General features: G+C 48.5%; 1 protein-coding gene across 1 annotated transcript in view; it reads left to right on the top strand.

The window, feature by feature from the left end:
• Window positions 1-12784: 12784 nt before the first annotated feature.
• LOC114197543 (xylosyl- and glucuronyltransferase LARGE1) overlaps window positions 12785-21475 on the top strand; it is a 120494-nt gene continuing 111803 nt past the window's right edge. The window contains exon 1 of the mRNA XM_028088620.2: window positions 12785-12861. The gene's annotated coding sequence lies outside the window, so the exon portion shown is untranslated. The remainder of the gene's footprint in view (window positions 12862-21475) is intronic.

Raw genomic sequence — 21475 nt, 5'->3', positions numbered from 1 at the left:
ATTTTGTTAAGAAGCAAGGGTTCTGGTCTCTACACAGCTGGGTAATCTTGGGAGTATCATTTCCTCTTGCTGTAACTCAGTTTCATCAGTGGTGCCCTGAAAAGGTTAGACAAGCTGATTACTAAGGTTGTTCCAAGTGTAGTATTTTTAACTGTATTAGGACCTTGTTTGATAAACTGTTCTAATGTCCTTTTGAAGTCTGCTATTTGGCACGCCTCTGTTATAACACGTTTCAGGCCACGTATTTGACACTTTGTCTCCTTGATGAACCTGTGGCCTTTCTGAGGGAGGGGACCCTGTCTTGTCTATGGACTTGTCACCCAGTGTCAGACCCAGTGCCCAGTACTTGTACGTTCTGTGGATAATGCGACTCAGCTCTTTTCCTGTGCTTGGCTACCTGTTGATTGAGTTGTGAGTCTGCAGTGAAATGCCCCAAGAGACAGGTGGCTTGTGCAAAATTCATAAATCATCCATGCATAAGCTCTGAGAATCTCATCACTCTTGTGTGCCATCTCTAACACTTCTCCAGTATAGAAAGCTTCTTTTAATCTCCTCTCCTTCCCCTTTTATCTTCATCCCAGAAAAACACCACCTAGCCTTTGGGGTCACCCTTGGATCCCATCTCCATCATTAGCCTGGGGGAAACTGGACTGGTTGCATTTATCTCTGAGCCTCAGGTTTCTTACCTGTAAATGGGAATAATAATACTGACCTTGCAGGCTTGGTCACAGGATGAAGTGGCCTCCAGCACAGTGCCCAACAGGACTAAACAATGTTCATTAATTCTCTCCAGGGCTCAGTTCAAGACACCCCCAGAGCTTTCCTAGCCAACCTTCGGTGATTGTTCATTAGACACTGTCGGATGTGGTACCTCTGTTGTTTATCTTGGAATATCTGTAGTCACTTTCACAAAAGAGACTATAAAAGCCTAAAAGTCCAGGAGCATCGCAGCACCTGCCGAAGTGTGTACTCCCTTTTTTTTTTAGTCTAGTGTCCTGAAAATAGTAGATGCTTAATTCATGTTACATGTAGGCAGAGACCAAACTTAGGAAGGACAGAAAGCCTGCACCTGGTCGCAGACCTTCTCTCTGCTTCCATTTCCTTATCATTCAGATGACAAGCTTGGTCCAAAATACTTCCAGGCCCTGGCAGCTTAGATACCCTGGGCCATGATACTGCAATGGGGTCTTATGGGTGTTTTTTTTTTAAGAGTACAAAAAGCTTCATCCTCAATGCAGGAGTTTCCTTAGACCCAGAGGGGTTTTTCTAAACATGAGGTGTGCAGTTTTCTTGCATGAGCACTTGGCCTCAGGTCGTTGACAGACAGGAATGTGGTTTGGGGCTCAGCTTTCCTGCAGCTGTGGGCTGCTGTGGCCAACAGATTGTTTCAGGGAGAAAGACTGGCCATGGATTTCTCTCCTGGAAGGGTGTGCATCACAACCAGGCACTTGAATCTGAAGTTGGTGAAAGAAGTACGGAGACCTTGGTTTTTCACCAACGGAGCTAAGGAAGCCAGCTAGGAATCTCACCGTAGATAAAGCATCTTGTGAATGAAAGGTGGTAGCAGCAGTGCTGAAGGGTGGTGAGTATGGGCTTTGGAGTCCAGGCTGCTTAACTGCAAATTTTAGAGTAAGAAAGAGCTGATACGTTGACAGTCTAGAATCCCTACCTTTAGCTGCCCCATTGGCTCTCCTTGATGCGGTACCAAATGGTAGCTTTCTGCTATTAGACAGGGGAGACCCCTTTTCTGGCTTCTCTCTCCTTTGTTCAACAGCAACACATCATGGGGCCCAGCATTCTGCCTTGGTCGTCTTCTCCATCAACCTCTCCTTTCCATGAGCTCATGCTCTTAAATACCATTTGTGTTCCAGTGGTATCCAGATCTGCAGCTTGGATTCAGCCCAGGCCGAATTTAGGCAAAACAAGAGCTCTTGATTCCACTCAAATGGTGGTATATCCATTCTTTGGAATACCACCCAACAATAAAAAGGAATGCAATATTAATGTACATAACCACCTGGGTAAATTTCAGAAACACTGTGCTAAATACAGGAAGTCAAACCTAGAAAACTCCGTGTTCTGTGATTGTGTTTCTGTTTATGTGCAATCCTAGAAAAGGCTGAACGATAGTGTGACAGAAAGATAACAGCAATTGCCTGGAACTGGGGTTCAGGAAGGTAGATCACCTGCAGAAGGGCCACAAGGAAACGTTAGGGTGGTGGAACCGTTCTGTACCTTGTTTGATGGTTGCATGACCGCACGCAGTTACCAAAGATCGATGAGTCTATTGAATTCCACTGTACTTTGGTAAAGCTTGAGGGAGAAAGAACCACTCCATCATTTCTGGTCTGAGCAATTGGAGAGATGGAGAGAACGAGCTGCTCTTTCCTGACATGGGTAACAGAGGTGGGAGAGCTGGTGGAGAAAAGAAGAATCAAGAGTTTGGTGTGGGACGTGCCAGGTCCGAGATGCCTGTAGATGTCCTAAGCAGAGAAGTGAGATGGGCGGTTGAATTTATGATTCTGGAAGTCAGCGTAGAAATCAGGCTGGGGACAACACATGGCGGTATTTAAAGCAGTGGGCTGGAGGGAGGTCACTAGGGACCCAGGCTGGTGAGTGGGGAGCAGGAGAGCTCTGGGGGTTGAGGGGAGGTCTCAGGGCTCTGGCGTCAGTGCGGAAGACTCAGCAGGATCAACTGTGTAAAACTGTTACTGGCATATACCAAGTATTCCTTCCATAGTAGCCGTATCGTCATCAGCTGTTATGTTGGCGAAATTCACGTCACTTCAAACAAGTAAGCATTTTTAAATGTGCGATTCAGGGGTGTTTAGTTGTTTATAGGGTGAGATAGCTGTCACCTCTCTAGTTTCGAGACATTCTCAACGCCCCAGAAGAACACCCCGTACCCAGCAAGTCATCACTCCCCACCGTCCCTCCCACTGTGCCCCGTTCACCACTGACCTACTTTCTGTCTTTATAAATTTGCCTACTCTAGATACATAAAAGGAATCATACAGCATGTGAGCTTTTGTGTCTGGCTTCTTTCACTAGGCATAACGTGTCCGAGGTTCAACCAAGTTGTGACACGCGTCAGTACTTTGTTCCTTTTTACGGCTGAGTACGTTATTTTATTATTCCGTGTCTCCCCACATTGATGCCGGAGCACGTGTGGGAGTTCCTGCCTGAGAACTTTTCTCCCCCCATTCTCTACCTAGCTGTCCTTTCCTCCTCCTCCTCCCTGTGCTGATTTGTCTTGTTTTAGGTGGCGAGTCCCACCTCCTCAGAGACTTACCCCACACCCAGCAGCCCATCCACCGTCCCCCCGCCGCCCCCCCAACCCCTGGCCTTGGTACTCTTACCATCTTCCTTCAGATGGCGATCGGATCCTTCTTTCCTCAGAGGACCTCCTTGGCTGACTTCCCCTCTTACAGACCCTGGCAGCACTCTGACCTCTGACCTCACCTCCCCCAGCCCTTCAGGGTCACAGTTCCACATTGGTTGGTGTGATTATACAGTGATCTTGCCCTACGTCATGGGCTGAATTATGTCCCCCAAAACTCATATGTTGAAGTCCTAACCCCCCTTTCCTCAGAATGTGATTGCCTTTGGAGAGAGGGTTTTTAGAGAGGTGATGAAGGTACCATGAGGGCATTCGGATGGGCGCTCATGTGATATGACTAGTGTCCTTATAAGAAGAAGAGATTAGGACACACAGACGGACCTCCCATGTGAAGACACAGGGAGAAGGCATTTATCTATGAGCCAAGGAGCAAAGACGCAGAACAAACAACCCCACCAACACCTCGATCTGGGACTTCCAAATAAATTCTGGCCTTTCAGCCACCCCCTCTGTGGTACTTGTCACAGAAACCCTAGCAAACTCATACGTCCTAAGCTGCACTGAAGGGAGGGACCATCTCACGATTCACCCACCATTGCATCCCCGTGCCCCGGGCTGGTGCTTAACTAGTAACTGCACAGTTAATACAGTTGACCTTTGATGGGGTTGAATTGAACAGTGATGGGGTTAGGGGCACCAACCCCCCACCCCACTCAGTTGAAAACTCTACATATAACTTTTGACTCCCCCCCAAAACTTACCCACTTATTGCCTGGAAACCTTACTGATAGTATGAACAATTGATTAGCACATATTTTGTATGTTACATGTATTATATCCTGTATCCTTACAAGCAAGCGAACTAGAGAACAGGAAATGTTAAGAAAATCAGAAGAGAAAATACATTTACAGTATTGTACTATATTTACCAAAAAAAAAAAAAATCCACATGTAAGTAGACTTGCATGTTCAAACCCATGTTGTTCAAGAGTCAGCTATAATTGGAAAAGCCAGAGCTTTTCTGGTGGCCTTAGAATCCTACAAACAGGTGCTTTTTCCTGCAGCCCCAGTAGGCAGAGTGAGATGATTTCTTGTAGGCACTATTACCAGTGAGTCAAAGGAGTGTCCGTGAACGGAGTACCTCAAAGCTGCCAACAAATCACGGTTTTTCAAAAAAAAAAATCCAAGAAGTCCGCAGATGGAGGTTGTAGCTGGACCCAGGCTGGCTCTGCCCCCCTGGCCGAGGCCTCGACTGAGAGGACACAGCAGCCAGGCATCCTGGGAGTCGGTGTGATAAGAACCTTGGAAGAGAGCCCAGTGGCTGGCCCTGTGTTCCTTTTTAGTTTTTCCCATCTCCAAAGACCAAAGATCAGGGAAGGAAGAAGAGAGAAATCATTATTTGAGATTGAGCAGTTTTTTAGACTAAGTTAAGTTAATGTGAGCCCACTTGGGACTGACTCAAGAGGGTGGGTGGGGACTTCTTCTTGCATTTTGGCAGATGGAATCGTTACCTGGACCTTCTACCCATTCTCTCCTGTCCTTTGGAGCCTTGCCCACGGTGGTGGAACTTGGGGAGGGAGATGCCTTGCAGATTGTTCCTAATGCTGAGAGTAGGTATGGAGACAAAAGCTTTTGCAACAGAGAGACGTGAACACAGCCCAGGTTCTGTGATCCCAGCCATGGGTCCTTGACAAGTGATATAACTTCTCTGAACCTCAGTTTCCCTCCCAGACGATACACATAAGCACAGTGCCCACCTCATGGGGTTGGTGTAAGGTCGTCAGAGACAGTGCATGGAAAGCGCGTATCCCGGTGCCTGGGCAGAGTGCTCACGGAAAGGGGGCTGCCCAGGAAAACAGGCTCCCACCACAGGGCAGCTGTGTGCGCACACCTGCAGAGCAAGTAGGGGAAGAATGCACGGGGACAGTACAGCAGGAGGGGCATGCTGGGGAAGCTCGTGGGGGCTTACAAGAAAGACTGCTCAGTCGTGTTGGGAGGGAGCTTTGAGGCCATCCAGTCTAATGCAGAAATGCCCCTCTCACAGCCTACCTGCTGGGTGACCCTCCCACTCCAAAGGTCCCCAAACCTGCCATGCATGAGAATTAATGGGGGTGTCTTTGCAGAGAAATCCCCAGGCCTCCCCCAGGAGAATCTGCTTCAGGAGGTTAGGGGTAGGGCCTGGCAGATGATAGCTATACCGTTTGAGAAACTTTTTGTAGAGATCGTAAAATCCAGAAGGCTGGGACTGGGTCTGTTTTCTGCAGTGCTGTGTCTCCAGCAGTTGTCACAGAGCCCCCTGCAGAGTAGGGTCTCGGTGAATACCTGTTGGATGAGGGTGGAATCACACAGCCTCTTCCAGAACCATGCCAGTGTTCAGAAGCTGCTCCCTAGAAAGGCAGCTTGTTTCCATCTTGGTGAACTCTAATGGAACTCTTACGGTCTTGCTTCTAAGAAGCAAAATCTATCTTCCTCCAATCTTCACTCGTTCAGCCTAATTCTACCTTCTGGAATGACACAGATTCTGATTCCTCTTAGAAGGGATTATCCCTCAGCTATCAAGGTCAGCAAGGATGGGGTCTTTATCTCTAAATGAAATCGAGGTTGCCCGAACAATGAATTGAGCTTCATCAAGCACCCCCAAGGCAACCAAATGGTTGATGAAAGGACCTTTTTAACTAGAGCACATGGGTTCCAACTCAAGGCCATGCAGTATGAACCTGAGACACAGGAACCTGCTTGAGCGTCTCAGTGGAGCCCCATGAAATAGATAACCTTTACCATTTTCCAGAGGAGGAAACTGGGGAACTAAGAATTTACCCAGGATTACCATTCCAGTGCAGGAGAGCTAGAATTTAAACCAGGTGAGAATTATATTCATGTTCCAGGAAAGAAGAGGCAGCCAAGTTGGAGAAGCTTACGCATAGAGAACATGGCCAGCATGAAGTCAGCGGTAGAGCCCCAGCAGTGGGTGGTGTGTCCCTAAAACCCCTCGCTCCCCTTCTCTGGGCTTCACCTGTAAGAGCAGGTGGTCCCAAAGTGCGTACTCAGACCTTCGTTGTGCCTATGAATTTCTGTGATCCGCGAGTGCAATTAGGCAGAGCTAAATGGAGGATGTAGGATCTGTGAAACATGCAGGTTCAGAAAGAGTCCTTTTCAGCCCATTCAGGTTGCTTAAATACCCTTTTGTGTGGCATCTTCTAAGAGATTGCTTTATTCTGCACCCACTGGCTGGGGGCATCCAGGGCGGGTGCACAGCAGTTTTTAAAAGATGTTTAGTAAACGGTAATGTGATCCTATATGTTTTCCTTATTATTAGTCATCCTGCACCCGGACATGCCCTGAATGGTACTATTAAAGGCTTTCCTATTTTAAAATAGCTTCTTAGAATAAATATGAGGTTGGGAAATCATTGTTGCTTTCTCTGCGGATACTCTGGACAGCCCCTGGTTATAACATTTTAATATTCCCCTGCTGGTATGAGCAGAGCTGGTTTGATATGCAGCAGTGATTGGCGGACTCTCTGTGTGCATCCAGGAGCTTTCCTGGGGGTGGGGATAAGGAGACAGCCCTGGGAGCGTCAGTGATCAGAGTTAGAACTACCTGTCCCTGGTATTTACCTGGAGAGGTTAACCTGTAAGCATCCCCTTCCGTCCCCTTCAGACAGTTTACTAGTTCCAGATGAGCCAGGATGGTTGATGACAGATAGTACTTATTTTTCATCCATCCATCCACACTCTGCTGGGGCCTGGGAGCATTAAGCTTTTTAATCAAGGAAGCAAAATGATCAGATTTACACTTTGAAAATATTTCTGTGTAGGCAGAATGGAATGGCAAGGCTCCCCTGAGGGAAAGGTGATCGAGTGTGATCTGCCAAGTAATCAGGAAGGAGATGGATTGAGGGGGTGATAGAACAGGGGAGGGGACGGGTGAGAAATAGCGGATAACATCTTTGGGATTCAGTTATGGCAAAGATGTGAAGAGCAAGGATTTAAGAGTGGAAGCTCTGGAGAGTCGTCTGAGCTGGGATGGAGATTGGGGGATTGACTTCCTGTCGGTGGTATTTGAGGCCACTGGAGTAGATCCTGTCATCCAGGGAGAAACTGTAGAAGATGATGGAAAGGGGGCTGAGGACGCGAGTTGGGGAGCACCAGCGTCAAAGGGGAGGACTTTGAGTGTCACAGAAGCTGATGGATTCAGAAGGGCCCAGAAAAAAAATAAATATTGGGGAAAAAAAAGAAAAAAAGGCCTGGGGGTGTTGGGGCAGCGGCCAGCAGGACACAGTGGGGGCGGTGGGGTCAGATTCACAGAGGACAGTCTATGCAGCTAGTGCCAGCACTTGCTAGGACGTCTCAGACACCACGCACAGTGACCATCACTACAGGGGGGAAGGGCAACGCCTTAGGTGAGCACCTATCAGGACCTAGGTGCTTGACCTATGTCTCATGTGATCTGCACATCCATTCTTGGAGGCGGGAGGTAGATGCTATTTATGCCATTTTACAGTAAAAAAAGAAAAGTGAGGCTCAGGAAAAGTCAGACCTTGGCCAAGCCCTATGGAACTAGGGCAAGAACTCTCTTCAGTCTGGGTTGCAATCCCTTTGCCTTTCTGATTTACCATGTTGCCTCCCTCCCAGCCTGCCCTGTTGGTGCCCCTCGTGCCCCATGGAAGCATCACCATCCCCTGCTCCTGGGGCCTCACCTCCTGGACTGGGCCCTGCCTGGAGCCCCGAAGCTGCGGAAGGAGGGAGCGAGGGGGAGTTCCCAGCCTGGAGCCATCCATCTGCTGACTAGTGACACCGACACCAGGGCCCCAGCAGAATAGCAAGCTTGTTCGCTCTTGTCTGGCTGTTAGTGGTGATGTATGAATAAGCAAAGAAGACAGCTTCATTTTCATAAGTTAACTTGTGCCTGGAGTAAGGAAGACGGGAACAGCACACTTAATCATAACCACAGGGCCGCACAGAAAACAATGACAAAGCCTTTTCTGTTAGTCCCGGTGTTTTATTATAATAACTCCTAAGAAGACGCAACAGTGCAGGGTGCTGAGGGAGGCCTCACACCGGCAGCCCGTGTCCTCCCCCCCTCCGCCCCCCGCAAAGAGGAGTCCCCTGAGACTTGACCTCTTAATGGGATGGCAGGCCTCGTGGGCTCTCATCATCCAGGCTAAAGCTTTAGACATTGACCGCTGGGGACCAGATGCCGCCTGGCTGATGAGCTGGGATTGGCAGAGCTGGAAACGATGACTGTCACCAGGGAGCGGCGGGGCCTCTGCTGAGAAGGGTGACGTGAGGCAGCACCGTTCTTGGGGACGCCTGGGAGTGTGGAGGGCTGTGTGGACCGGGCAGGTGGAGCCCATCGTTGTGCAGCCGGCGGCCCCGGGGAGGTGCCCAGCCCGCATCCCCCACTGTCCGCCACAGAATCGATGACTCCCTGCCCTCCGTTCCTCCCGCTTATCAGTGTTTCTGCTGCCGCGAGTGCCAGGCTGCTTCCTAATTGTTTATCTGCCTCCTCTTCTAGCTGCCTCTAGGGTAACGACCGTGTTTAATTTGTCTTTGATTCCTTAGTCTGTTGTGTGGTCTCTGACACAGCAAACCCTTAGCTGATATAAAACTAAAGCAACGTCTAGGCAGAATAAGGCCCAGGTCAGCTAAGGAAGGAGCGGGGGAGATGGCTGAAGCTGCCAGATGGGACAGAGAGGGACCAGGGAATCCTGGGTATAAGGATAAGAGCAAATACCTACTGAACATTTTACTGGTTTTCCAGGCATTATTAGTGGTAACATTTGGGGAAGCAAAAAACACAAAATCACCTTGTGCCTCAAGAGAAAAAAAAAAGAATTAACTTCCCTTTATAAGTGAAGGAAGTAACAGCACTGAGAGGTTAGGTAACTCGTTGGGGGTTCTTAGTGGAGGAGCCAGGATTTGAACCTGGGCAGTCTGGCTCTGGCATTCCTTTTCTTCATCACTTCTCTGTCCTCAAGAAGCATAACACTGGAGGCTGCACTGAATTCGGCTGGTCTGTGGGCAAGATTTAGATGCCATAAGAGCTTATCGTGTGCTAGGGACCCCACAAGCGAGCCTCACCCCCGACTAAAGCAGGGACAGAGCTTCCAGACCTGGATCAATAATTCTCCGACTTCAACGTGCTTTCCAATTACCTGGTCCTTTTTGATGCAGATGACTTAGACCCAATGGCTGGAATTCTGTTTGGCATGCCAGGGGCTGGAAGGTATGGAGTGCTATATAAGTGATAGCTATTTTTAACTAGCATCATCCAGGCCCACCTGGAAGCTTCGGAAAGAGCATTTTGCTCCCCCCTTGTTCACCAAGATCGACACCTCCTCCCACTCAGCTCTGTCTGGCAAGTCTGGTGTCTTCCTCACACGTACGGGAAACTGCAGAGGTGGGGTGACAGCGCCCAGACACACCGCTAGGCCCACTGCTCTGCTGAAGGCTTGAACTCAAGGTCTCGGTCTCCAGAGGAGGAGTGAGATGCATGGTGAACCTCGAGTCATGTTCTCCAAATTCACCTGCTCTCAATTTGCACCTGGGCTGCATTGCTCACGATGGTTGCAAACAACTCTTCTACACACACCAGCCCTCTTTAAGGTTTAAAAAAGAAAAAAAAAAAAAGCAGCCATTAGCTGCTCTGTCGATGATTAAAATGGTAGCTGGGTTTTGCAAGTGGGCTTGTGAAGACCCTGACCCGTTGGATGCGTCAGGGGCTGGAATGTATCGAGTGCTGTGTGAGAGCTGTTTTTAACTAGCATCATCCAGGCTCTCCTGGAAGCTTCGGAAAGAGAGCAAGCCCACCCATGAGGGTTTCTTTGGACATCCATCTAGCACAGCAGTTAGGTCCTTCTAGAACTTTATTGAACCGTGGTCGGGGTTTTGGCATGATGAATATCTACACTAAGTCCTTTAACTTGCAACAGTAAGGTGACATTTTGCTCTCACCTTTTTTTTTTTTTACCCCGAAATTGGTTCAGTATCTGGGAATGTGGGGTTCATATCCTCTATTAATTCTCTCATTCCTCAACACTTCTAAGTAAGAATCCTGGGAGAATGTGTGGGTCTTGGTGAATGAGGGGAAGGCAAAATGCTCTGCAGCTTTGAAAATGTGGGGATACTAATACACTAACATTACGGGGCTCCCAGTCAGGAGAGTTTTACTTAGCAAAATTTTATCAGCGCCCATTAGCGTGTTGGACACTACTCAGTCCTTGCCCTTAGACTGATGGAGGAGTGGATATTTACACATGAGGTGTGGATGTGCCTGCATGTCACCCATCTGTCCTTGACAGAGCATAAGTCAAAAAGTGCTGGAAATGCTAGATAGAGCTGTCTCCCACCTGAGGGGCGAGCCAAGGGAAGGGTTCACATTCGGGGTGTTCATAGCTGGCTTCAGGCTGGAGACGCGCTGGAAGGGATTCCAGGCGGGGGTTGGCCGAGGGTAAGGACATTTCTCATCAAGCAAGAGCCATATGAGCAGGAGCCAGAAGGGAGAATGCAAGCAACAAAACTGTACATTTCCATGTGGCAGGAATGAAGTGTGGCTACGTAGAGACAGCTTCTGGGGAAGTAGATCGGGGCCAAACACAATGCATAGAATGACAGAGCACAGAATTTGGATTTAAAGGTAGCTGAAGATGACCTTACCTGAAACTCAGGTGGCCACCCTAAATTCAGTGAAAGAGGATTACCCTTTTGTCATTTCTGAACACGTGACGCCCTTCATTATACCGAACCTGGGGTCATTGGTAACTGTGAATCAGCTGCCCCAAGGACTCTGCACCCCTCGGCCCCACCCCCCAACCTCCATGCGAGGCCATCACATGAGTTCTCGAATGAGGTCCCAGCATCCGGACGCAGCACACAGCTTTCTCAGCAGAGGACGACCTGCCTTTCAGATTTCAGCCTTCAGTTTTATATGAGCATCCCAAGCTTGTTGCGGGTGGACTTGATCAGCTCCTGCCCTTCCTGAATTGGTGATGGGTTTTTCTGAGGGATTCTACAAGTTTTGGATGTGATCATATACAATGACAAAGTGGGTGGTAGTATTTTTCCCATGCCTCTAATTTATGTATTTGTGCTGGGGTGATGATTTAGATAGGAGCTCGATAAAAGGATCAAATAAATTACACCAAACCCACACACCATCATTTCAGGGGGCTGTCATCACACCAAGGAGGTTCTGTATCACGCAGCGTGGTGTACTGGGAGAACCACTGTGTTTTTCTTAACATGTTGCTGGGCTTTCCTTTGGTCAGAAAGGTCTGTATTTCTCAGATTGGCCAATAAAATAAAGATTTTAGCCCCAGAAGGCATCGGTTAGCTGTGGAAGACAGTGATTATGAGTCATGGGACCCTTAGCAAGTTAAACTGTCCACGCCTCAGTTTCTTTGCCTATAACATGTGGGTTTTTAATTCCTGCCTCCAACACTCGTTGTAAAGGTAAGCAAGACTGCACCGAGACAGTGGAAGGAATCTGGGCATCAGACAAATACTGAATTATGTGTCTGCTCCACCATAGTTGTGCATATCACGGTCCTGGTGAACCTCAGTTTCCTGGTCTATAAAATAGCTGATAGTAGGTCCAAGGGAATATCTCCTGCAAGTGGCGTGATAGGGTTGTCTCGTGGAGGGTAGAGGGATCTGATGCCCTGCTTGCCCCCCCGTAGAAGGCCTGGAGTCCCAGGAATGGGATGCCCTAAGAACTGGAGAGGAGTGACCGACTCATCTAAGATGCTGAGTTACTAAGAGGACTGGCTCACCTCTGCTTGTTGGCCCTGGTGCACCAGACACGGGGCCAATATCAGAGCCTAGCGCTGGGGCAGAGAAGCAATTGCTCCTCTAGAAAACACTCCCCCGTTGACGGGACACCATGGCTTGTCGATTCAAGATAAAGTGGATGTGAGAGAGCACTGGGGGGTCTGCAGCCCAAAGGGGGGGCTCTTGTCTGTGCACTTCCATCTCCCGCACCAAGGGCATGTCTTCCCTCTGATGGCAGCAGATGATCTCAGCAGATGCCCAGAAAGCCAGTGAACTAGCATACCATGGGAAATATTGCAGCTGGAACACTTGAGGTGTGCCAGTAAGCACAGAGGTGTTGCATGAGTTAAGGGATGGTTGGACCCATGGTTGGCTGGTTGATTTGGGATTCTGGCTTGATCACAGAGTAACTGGGTGACCTTGGACAAGTTAATTAGCTACTCTGGGCAGCCTCCAAGTGGTGGGGCTAGCGAAGTGTGAGAAGTAAATACGTTCATACAAGTGAAGCACGTAGATCAGGGCCTGGTGCTTACTAATGAAAGCCACTGTTGTGATGATCCACCATGACTGTATCTCCTGTTCGGTTCTCACTGTTGCACATGGCCTGGCTTCTTCTAAGACCTTTGCTTTCTCTGTACTTTACAGGTCAGCAGGTCCTGGGCTTGGTCGAGAACCAGAGTGACTGGTACCTGGGAAACCTGTGGAAAAATCACCGCCCTTGGCCTGCCCTCGGAAGGGGCTACAACACAGGTAAATCGTGAGGGTGGCACCTGGCGGGCGTTTCGGAAGGTGATGTGAGGGCTCAGAGCTTCTTCTCTGAGGGAGGAAGTAGGCAAAGCACAGGAGGAGCCTGTGGCCTCCTGAATTCTGTAGTGGACGGTACCTACGCAGTTGACCTTCCAGTTCTTTCTTAGAGCCGCGACTACAGGCACAGTACCTATCGGACTTTGGCTGTCCGTGGCAGTATCACCAAAAAGCCCCTCTTCTGACTAACCTTGAGACCTAGATCCCATGGGGCTTTTTTAGGACTATGACCTGTAGGTTCCTTGGCTCTACTGATACAGAGATCATTCTGTAGTGACAAAGAACCCCAGCGTTTCAGCTTCTCAGCATGACAGAAGTTTATTTTCCTCACATTCCATGTCCGTGTGAGGCCTGCTGGAGCTGTCTTCACCATAGACAGTCAGGATTCGTCTGGATTCATACTTCTTGTACAGGCAGGAAAGTAGCAGATATCCTATTGATTCTGAAAGTTTCTGGTCAGAAGTGACATAATTTCTGCTAATTATCTCAGTGGCGAAAGCATCTCTGTTAATGGTATCATTCATTCATTCATTCATTCTGTACTCAACAACTGTGTCTGGAGTTGCTAGGGTGTCCTAGACCCTGTGCCAGGTGGGCCATATATGGCCCCTGAACTCACAGAGTGTATCAATAAGGAACTAGAGCGGCCTCCCTCTCCTTAAGCTCAGGCCTGTCAGTGTCTGTTTGTCGCCGTGCTTCTGGATCCTTCTGCCCTTTTCCCTTCCTCTTTGCCACTGCTTTGGCACCCTGTTCTCAAAGGACACAGACGTGTGACCTCTGTCGGGACTAGAAGTTGGAGCTCAGGGAACAGTAGGTTCGGTCAGGCCCAGAAGGACCGGGACCTGGCATCTGAGACCAGCTGTACTAGGGTGGGGCGGGTGCCTGAGGGCCGTGCCACCCAAAGGGTCTTGGAGACTAAGGCCAGGCTATAGGGGGAAGAGCCAAAAAGTCAACTCCGAGAGCTGAGGGTCAGACTCCACAGAGAGGTCAGGCACAAATACAGGGGCCCCAGAGGCCAAAGAAAAACAAGACAGTCAAGCTTCCAGAGGTGAGAGTTCAGAGATGGGGTCATAGTGGGCTCAAAGCTGGAGGAGGACAAGGAAAGAAAGGTTTGGAGTCAGTGTCCTGAGGAGCCATAGAGATGCCAGTCAGGGAGTGCTGTGAAGGCCACCCTTTGAGATGGGGGACATTCTTTAGCTGACGTTTGCCAGAACATCCAGGCATGCCTCACTCTGTGTAATTTTTTCCTGTGACACCTTCCAGGGGAAGAATTTTAACCAGCAGCCTTTCACACACCTCCTGGAGGCTACCCCCCAGCCCCCCAGCTGGGCCCTAACCCCTGAGTTGCTGGATGGTGAGGAAGTCTGAGGAACCCCCCAGAGGAGCCAGGCTGCTCTGAGCAGCGGCTCTCCATTAGCTGGTTTAGAAGTATTTTAATAATGGCTAAGGCAGTGTCTCTGCATCTCAGCCGAGTATGCACTGGGTACTTTCTAGATGTTAATCTTATTTGATCCTCACACTAACCCACCAGGCAGGTGCTATTCTTATCTCTGCTTTGTACACCGGAAACTCATGCTGAGAGAGATTGAGGCTCTAGTCTGATCAGTAAGGAGGATGCCTTGTTAACGACTAACCTTCCTAGCTTGAACTAAAGTAGCTTCAGGATCAAGAAACTGTCATAGAATCCCAGACTCTATCTTTGAAGCATCCGGAGAGGGGGCCTAAGATTTGGCCCCCTAAGAAAGCCTCAGGATGTTTCTGGAGCAGAAGGGTCTCCTCTGAAAGGTGGCACTCTGTTTCCCCGCCCAGCAAACCTTCCCAGGGGCTTTCTCAGTGCCTTTGAGGCTGGACCTTTAGGAACCCACTGTGGGGCCAATCGGATGTGTCTCCCCTCTGCCACCGCCCCCCATACTTTCCTTTGGTCAGAGAATTATCATGCCATGTTGATCTTTTGTCAAAGCCTGGATTCCCAACACATTCCCTCCAGGCTTTTGTAAAGCTGGTGACCCCCATGTTTGTTGGGTGGGAGAAGGGAAATCTCAGGTAAACCGTGGTGTGTGTTGAGTCTCTGCCTTCCTCCCAGAATAATAGACAACGTCACATAGAGATATACTGCAGTGTCTCGAGGACACGGCATCAGGGTCATGGTTATCTGTGAAAACCAAAGCGCACTGGTCATCAATCTGGATTTGCAGGGAGAAGAAAAATGGGGCACATGGGGGATTTATTATGACAAAAATGACACGTCCCCTCCTGCCTCTCCCATTTGACTCAGCGTGAGGTCAGGAGACGGACAAGGATCCAGACCACCTCCAGCTTCTACTCGCAATGCCAAAGGCAGTGAGTTACTTCCCTGCTCGCTTGTACTTAAAAGTGCAGAGCAGATGAGGAAAGCCCTGAAAGAAATGATGTGTCCATTTAAATAAGCCAGTGACACCAAGTGATCATTATAAAAGGATTTATGCGACATCAGAATGCATTGACTTTCGTGATGGGGATTTGTTATTTTAAGACTCGGAATTGTAGCACACATCAGTGCATGGGTCACGCAGCTCTTAGATTCTCATGGAAATTGAGGACTCTGCAGGGAGGAAGCCCGTTTGCCCTAAATCCCTGCATGGAGCAGGCCTCCAAAAGGGGTATCTCCAGCAAAGCCCCGTGCGGAGCCTTCAGCTTGGTGTGGGCAAAAGGTGGCAGATCCACACTGGAGTCGCAATTCGGCCACTAAATGTCCACGTAGGTCTGGCCAAGATGGTTCACCTCCTTGAGTGAACCTTAGTTCTCTCCCTTGTACAATAGGATAATAGTCCCTGGGATGGGGGCATGACCAAGGTAACTAGGTCAACAAGCCAGCTTTCACTGGCACAAAACAAGAGCACAGTACATCTCAGTCTCCGTCCTCTTGGGTTTTTTTCTGCCACCTATCCTCTCAGGGAATGGAATTCATTCTCTGCTTTAAAAATGGTGGTTCTGTGAGGTTTGCTAAGGTCTTCAAAGCCCTCAGGTCAGGGGAAAAAAAAAACAAAACACCTTTTTTGCTTTTCCTTAAATATAATGCAGCCACTTAGCACTTTCTCTCGTCTTCCCCCCCTATCTGGAAAAGGTTGCCTTTTCATATTATTTTAGAAAAAGGGCTGATTTTACTTCATATATCAGCTTCCTGACTGTGTTTTACTTTAAAAAATCCCCGGGGGGTTGCGGGTGGTGGGTGGGGGGCGAAGCATAAGATGTTTAAGTTGAAAAATCTGCCTTCAAGAGGTAACTTTTTGGCTTTTGTTCCTTTTGGACAGCTACTCCAGCTCTCTGAGCCTTGGGTCTCTCTATGAATGGAGAATGATAAGCCCACCCCCACCCCAGCCCTTTGTGAGGCTCCCCTCTGGTAGTGGAGCTCCAAGAGCCTGATAGACCAAAGTACATTAGAAAGGTGGTTGTAACGTGTTTATTTCTCTTCCTGACCACAGCCTGACTGAGCAACTGTTTTCAAGTAATTTAGATTCAGCCCCATTGATCAAGTTCAGCTGCATCCACCGGGCATCAGAGCAGACCCTTTCCTATGTATTATCTTCATTAATTCCTAGAACTGCCTTGCCTGGTAGACATTCTCCTGGAAATAGCCAACCAGCTTCCTCTGTCCCCTTCCAGGTTTTCCTTCCCAGTCTGCTAGCACAAAGCCCACAGGGCCTAAAAGATTAAAGAAGATCTGCTCACCATCTCCCACCCGCTCCCCTCCCTTCTTATGGGAACTGTGCACAACTTAATTCCATCGTCACAGAACTGCTAGACCCCGGCAGCTGCAGATGAGCAGGCGGCCCCTGGCTCAGGGCCCTCGCCATAAGCGTTCAGATGGAATTAAAGGGCACGTCCCACAGCCTTGCACAGAGATGGGTTCATCCCCGACCGCTCTGTCCATCCACCATCTAGGTGCCGGAACCTGTCATTCAGCCAGCATTCAGCTGTTTGCAGGACTTTTTTTTTTTTTAATAAGATTATGACAGGTTCATTAAAACTCAGCCCACTTTCAGTTCCTACGCTGGTGAAAATCTTCAAAACAAACACCAGCAAAGAAGAGAAGGGGAAGGGAAGCTACAGGTAGCAGGTGACCAGAGATGATGGGGTAAGGGAAGGCAGGCCAGTAGAAAGGAGATGGCTGCCTTACAGAGCGGGGTGTTCCCGTACGATCCCAAAGGTTACTCAAGGACGAGATGCATCCTCCCCGAATTGAAGGACATCACATTAACCAGAGGATGTGCTTTAAGAAGCTATTTAAAAATAAAATGTATCCCATTCCTTTCAGCGTCCAGAGTAGGCCAGAGACGGACAGATGGAGACCTGGCTCTCCAGGGAGGGAGGAAGAATTTCTCTAGGAATCCTTTTCCACAGAACAATAAAATGGGGACATGCAAGGACTGACTCACCTCTGAGGCTGGAGGAAAGTGGGGAAGGAGAAGCCGGACGCCACGGTGATTCCATGGCAAGGATTCAAAAGGAGCCTACATTTGACCACCTGCCAAAGAACTGCTAAACACATAGCTCTCGTGGGCTGACCAGAAGTGTGTGGGATGCAGGCTGACCCTTTGCTCTGCCCCCGACATCCAGCTTTCTGCAGCCCTAGGCGAGTCCTTCCATTTCCCAGAACCCTCCTTGTCTCTTGGCTCAAGAACCAAGAACTGTTTATGCTCTGAAGGAATATCGTATTGGATGATTTCTGTCTGTAGTAATTTCATCCAGAGAAACTAGCTTTAGGATGTAGTTCATTCATTCAGCACCTGCTACTGAATGCCTACATTCTGGGTAGAAAAAGATTTTTTAAAAACGAGTGCTACCAAGAACCTTCCTTTAGGAAGATTGCAGTTTAGTGGAGAAGAGTTTGCATATCCACAAATGAACTTAGTGTGACTTGAGCCCCTGGAATAATCGAGATTCGGAGTTGAATGCCAACCTTGCAATAAACCCAGACCGGCATTTTCTAGACTGATTCCAGGAGGCATTGCAGGAGATGTTGATACGTCTTTAGAAACCATGGACAGATAAGGTTGAGAAATCTGTGCACCGTATCCATCTCTTAGAGATTCAAGTTGTATATTGGTGTATTAGAGATCCTGGAACGTCCAAAAGTAAAGGAAACTGTTCAACCCAGCAGCACCTCCCACTCTCACTTGATCCTAGAGCTTGGAAATAAGTTTGAGGAAAAAAAAAAAAACAAAAACTCCTACACTAATTCTGGGGACAGGGATTATCACTTTTTGAGCTCTGTATCCCAAGCTCGTGTCACAGAAGAGCTGAAATAGAGTTTGTAGAATAAGCCCCAGAGAGAAAGATGCTTGGCATTCGAAGAATGGTTGACTCAGTAGAAAAGTCTACTCTGTTTTGCGCGGTATTTTGTCATCTATCTCTCTGCCATAAGGATGGAGACATGTTCTTACTGCACCTTCTAAGTTAACATACTGTGTGTCATTGCGTGTCCGAAGCCAGTCACCAGCCCTCCAAAACTTTCTTCCCATATGAGGGAATTGTGTGGGAGATGGCTTCCAGACCTTGCACCATCCTGATTGGCCATTTCTGGGTAGCCCCGGCTTCTCTCTGTGAGGGCGACACTCTGACCTGAAAGATACGCTCTGGATGTTATCAGACCATCAGAGGTTCACGCCTCCAGCTGGATACTCAGTCCACTTTTCTGAGTCATTCAGAATGTCTGCCTAGAATGTCAGCTTTCAGGCCCTAACCCAGAAAAAGTGCATCTGCATCTCTGGAGATGAGGCCAGCTAACTGTTCCTTTAAACTTGCTCCCTTGGGGCACCTGGATGGCTCAGTCGGTGAAGCGTCTGCCTTCGGCTCAGGTCATGATCCCAGGCTCCTGAGATTGAGCCCCACATCGGGCTCCCTGCTCAGTGGGGAGTCTGCTTCTCCCTCTCCCTCTGCCACTCCCCCTGCTTGTGCGCTCCTGCTTTCTCTCTCTGACAAATACATAAATAAAATCTTTAAAAATGCTCCCTGCATGATTCTGATGCATGCTAAAATTTGAGACTCAGCCTCCCGGTACAGACTTTTATTGCCATTTGCTCCTCAGGCTCAACTTGAACTTGAGTTCAGCTGAAAAGCACCCTGAGTGACTGCTTAGCCAAAGGTTCCCCATTCTTTTCTTCTTCCGTAGATTTATTGACCCTAAAGCACAGGTTTTATATTTATCTCTGGTTGAGTTTTATCTGATTTAGACCAATCTCTGTCTCATTTTATTTGACTTCATTTGAGTCCTCAACTTCGGGTCATCCACAGAAATAATGGAAATGCCTTCTGCCAGTAGCCCTTGCCTCGTTTTTGTAACAAATGCTTTGAACGCCTTTTTTTACAATCATGGAATAAAATTCAAGGGTTACCTATATTGCACTGTCTACAAATATAATTTCAAAAAAAAAATCAATATAGTGCCCTGGCTATAATTTAAAGAAGAAATAAAAGGAAATTAATTTACTATAAAATAATATTGACTTCACGTGTAATGGCTGAGGCTTGGCCACAGTGGACAGCTGATGGAGCCGTCCGGGCCTTCTGTGCCTGTGTTCTGGGTAGAACGGTCTTCAGTGCGATACTGCCAATGTGAAACAGGACCTAGATTCTACCAGTGCTATGTGCTGTTAGTGACATGCCTTCCCAACGTAGTGAACATCTCTTGGCAGATGATCAGAGAGCAAGAAGTATCCTCTTGCCTCGATGTGTACTCCAGGCTCAGTGTCTACTAAAACCATGCAAAACCAGCACTTAGGTTTGTTCCTGTAAGTAGTGTTAGTTTCAGGCTCAGATAGTTAGAACATCTATATGCAACCATAATACAAATATCCCCAGGGGGACACATCAGATGCGGGAATATTATTCACTGTGGGGTAGCCTGTCCTGGGAAGAGGTTCTGCCCCCCTCCCCCCCGAAGCCCTGCCAACCACCCTGGAGAGCCATGAGTTCAAGGTGTTGCAGACGTTCAACAGACAGACCCCAGTGCCAAAGCCGTGACCTGCTCGAGATCTCCCTCAAGGTCAGTGTCAATGACTAAGACCACACTCCCTGCTTGGAGGGAGCTCAGCCGGCTGGAAGTCTGTGTAGCCATCCTGCCACCAGCTGCTTCTCTCCATTTACCCTTCTCCTACGGTTCAGTGAAGTTACCCAGAGCTTGTCCCCTTCATATCCTGAACCTGAATCTCCTTTGGCCTTCCTTTTGCATTCCAGGTTCCCACCAGAAATCCACACCCTCTTCTACCCAATAACCCTGTAGATACCAAAGTGAAAGGAAGTGAACGGTACATGCCAGACTCTCTTCTGTGGTCTTGCCCCCCTCAGTTCCCTGCACGTTGCGGATTCCCTGAGCCTCCGTTCATATGTGAGACAGGGATGGCTGTGTCTACCTCACAGAGGACTGGGGGAGAAGGAAGATAGTACCATACATTTAATATAAGACGAGGTTTAGCATGTAGTCGGCACTCAGTCCGTAGGCGTAGCTGCCTTTTGTCACTATTTAAAAGGTAGACTAAGGGACTGCAGGTGTCCAGCCTCCTCCCACATTATTCACCCTGTGCTCCTGGAACTCCCGTTTCATTTTTCCTTTTAAAAGACAGTATTACATATGTTCTGGAAATTAGCAGTCGTGGGTTCGCATCCCATCTCCCTCTGGTTCTAGGTCCAGGATATCCGGGCAGCTAACAAACTTTATTGATCATCTCAGGACTTGAAGAACTCCCACCTCACAGGATTGCTTTGAGGACAAAATGAGATTATAAAGTGCTTGGGACGATCTCTGGATCGATAAATGTCAAATATTAGTACTTTTCCTTTGTTATTTGATGTTCCCGAAGAGGGAAGACACTTGTGGCCCTTGAGCATCTTTTGATAGTAATTCTGTCTTTTGTCCATTGAAGAGATCTGGGCCTGAGCCCTCCCTCCCCAGCACCAGCCATCCATTTGTTCATTCACTGGACACATCGTCCTTGGGCACCCAGCAGGTATGACCTGCCAGGCAGCTTTCTCGGCCCAGAGGATGCCACAGACCAAGATAAAAAGGAGCCCTGTTTGTGGGAGGTCGCTTATTATGGGAGAGAAGCAATCCCCATCTCGCATCCCATGATGCTGCCGCGCCGGGGTGCCCCCGAACTCGCTCAGCTCCAGCCATTCTGCCTTTGCTGCCGTTCCTCAAACACACCTGTTTAAACCTGGGGGCCTCTCCAAGCTCCGCCACCTCTCTCTGCCTTACACTTCTCCGTAGCGGTAATTGCCATCTGACCTACGATAATTTCCCTCATTTTCTTTTGAATTTTTTGTCTCTTTCCATGAGGATTCAAGTTCCTCAAGGGTAGTAATTTCTATTAATTTGCCTGCTTTATCTCCTGTCCCTAGAATCATGCCTGGCATATATTAGACATTGCGTAAGTATTGTTGTTGAATGAAATTAATAACTTTGGGAGACGGCAAGTGTTTTGAAGACAGTAACCTAGAGCAGCGGTTATCAACAGGAGTTGGTGGGAAATTTGGCTCCCAAGGGTACATTGGCAGCGTTCAGAGACCTATCTGGTTGTCACAG

Source organism: Eumetopias jubatus, unplaced genomic scaffold (genome assembly GCF_037043125.1).
Source record: "Eumetopias jubatus isolate StellerSeaLion01/CBP00866 unplaced genomic scaffold, mEumJub1_p1.0 scaffold_8, whole genome shotgun sequence".
In the NCBI taxonomy this organism is placed as follows: Eukaryota; Metazoa; Chordata; class Mammalia; order Carnivora; family Otariidae; genus Eumetopias; species Eumetopias jubatus.
The sequence above is the reverse complement of the archived record's forward strand: the minus strand, read 5'-3'. Positions and strand labels throughout refer to the sequence as shown.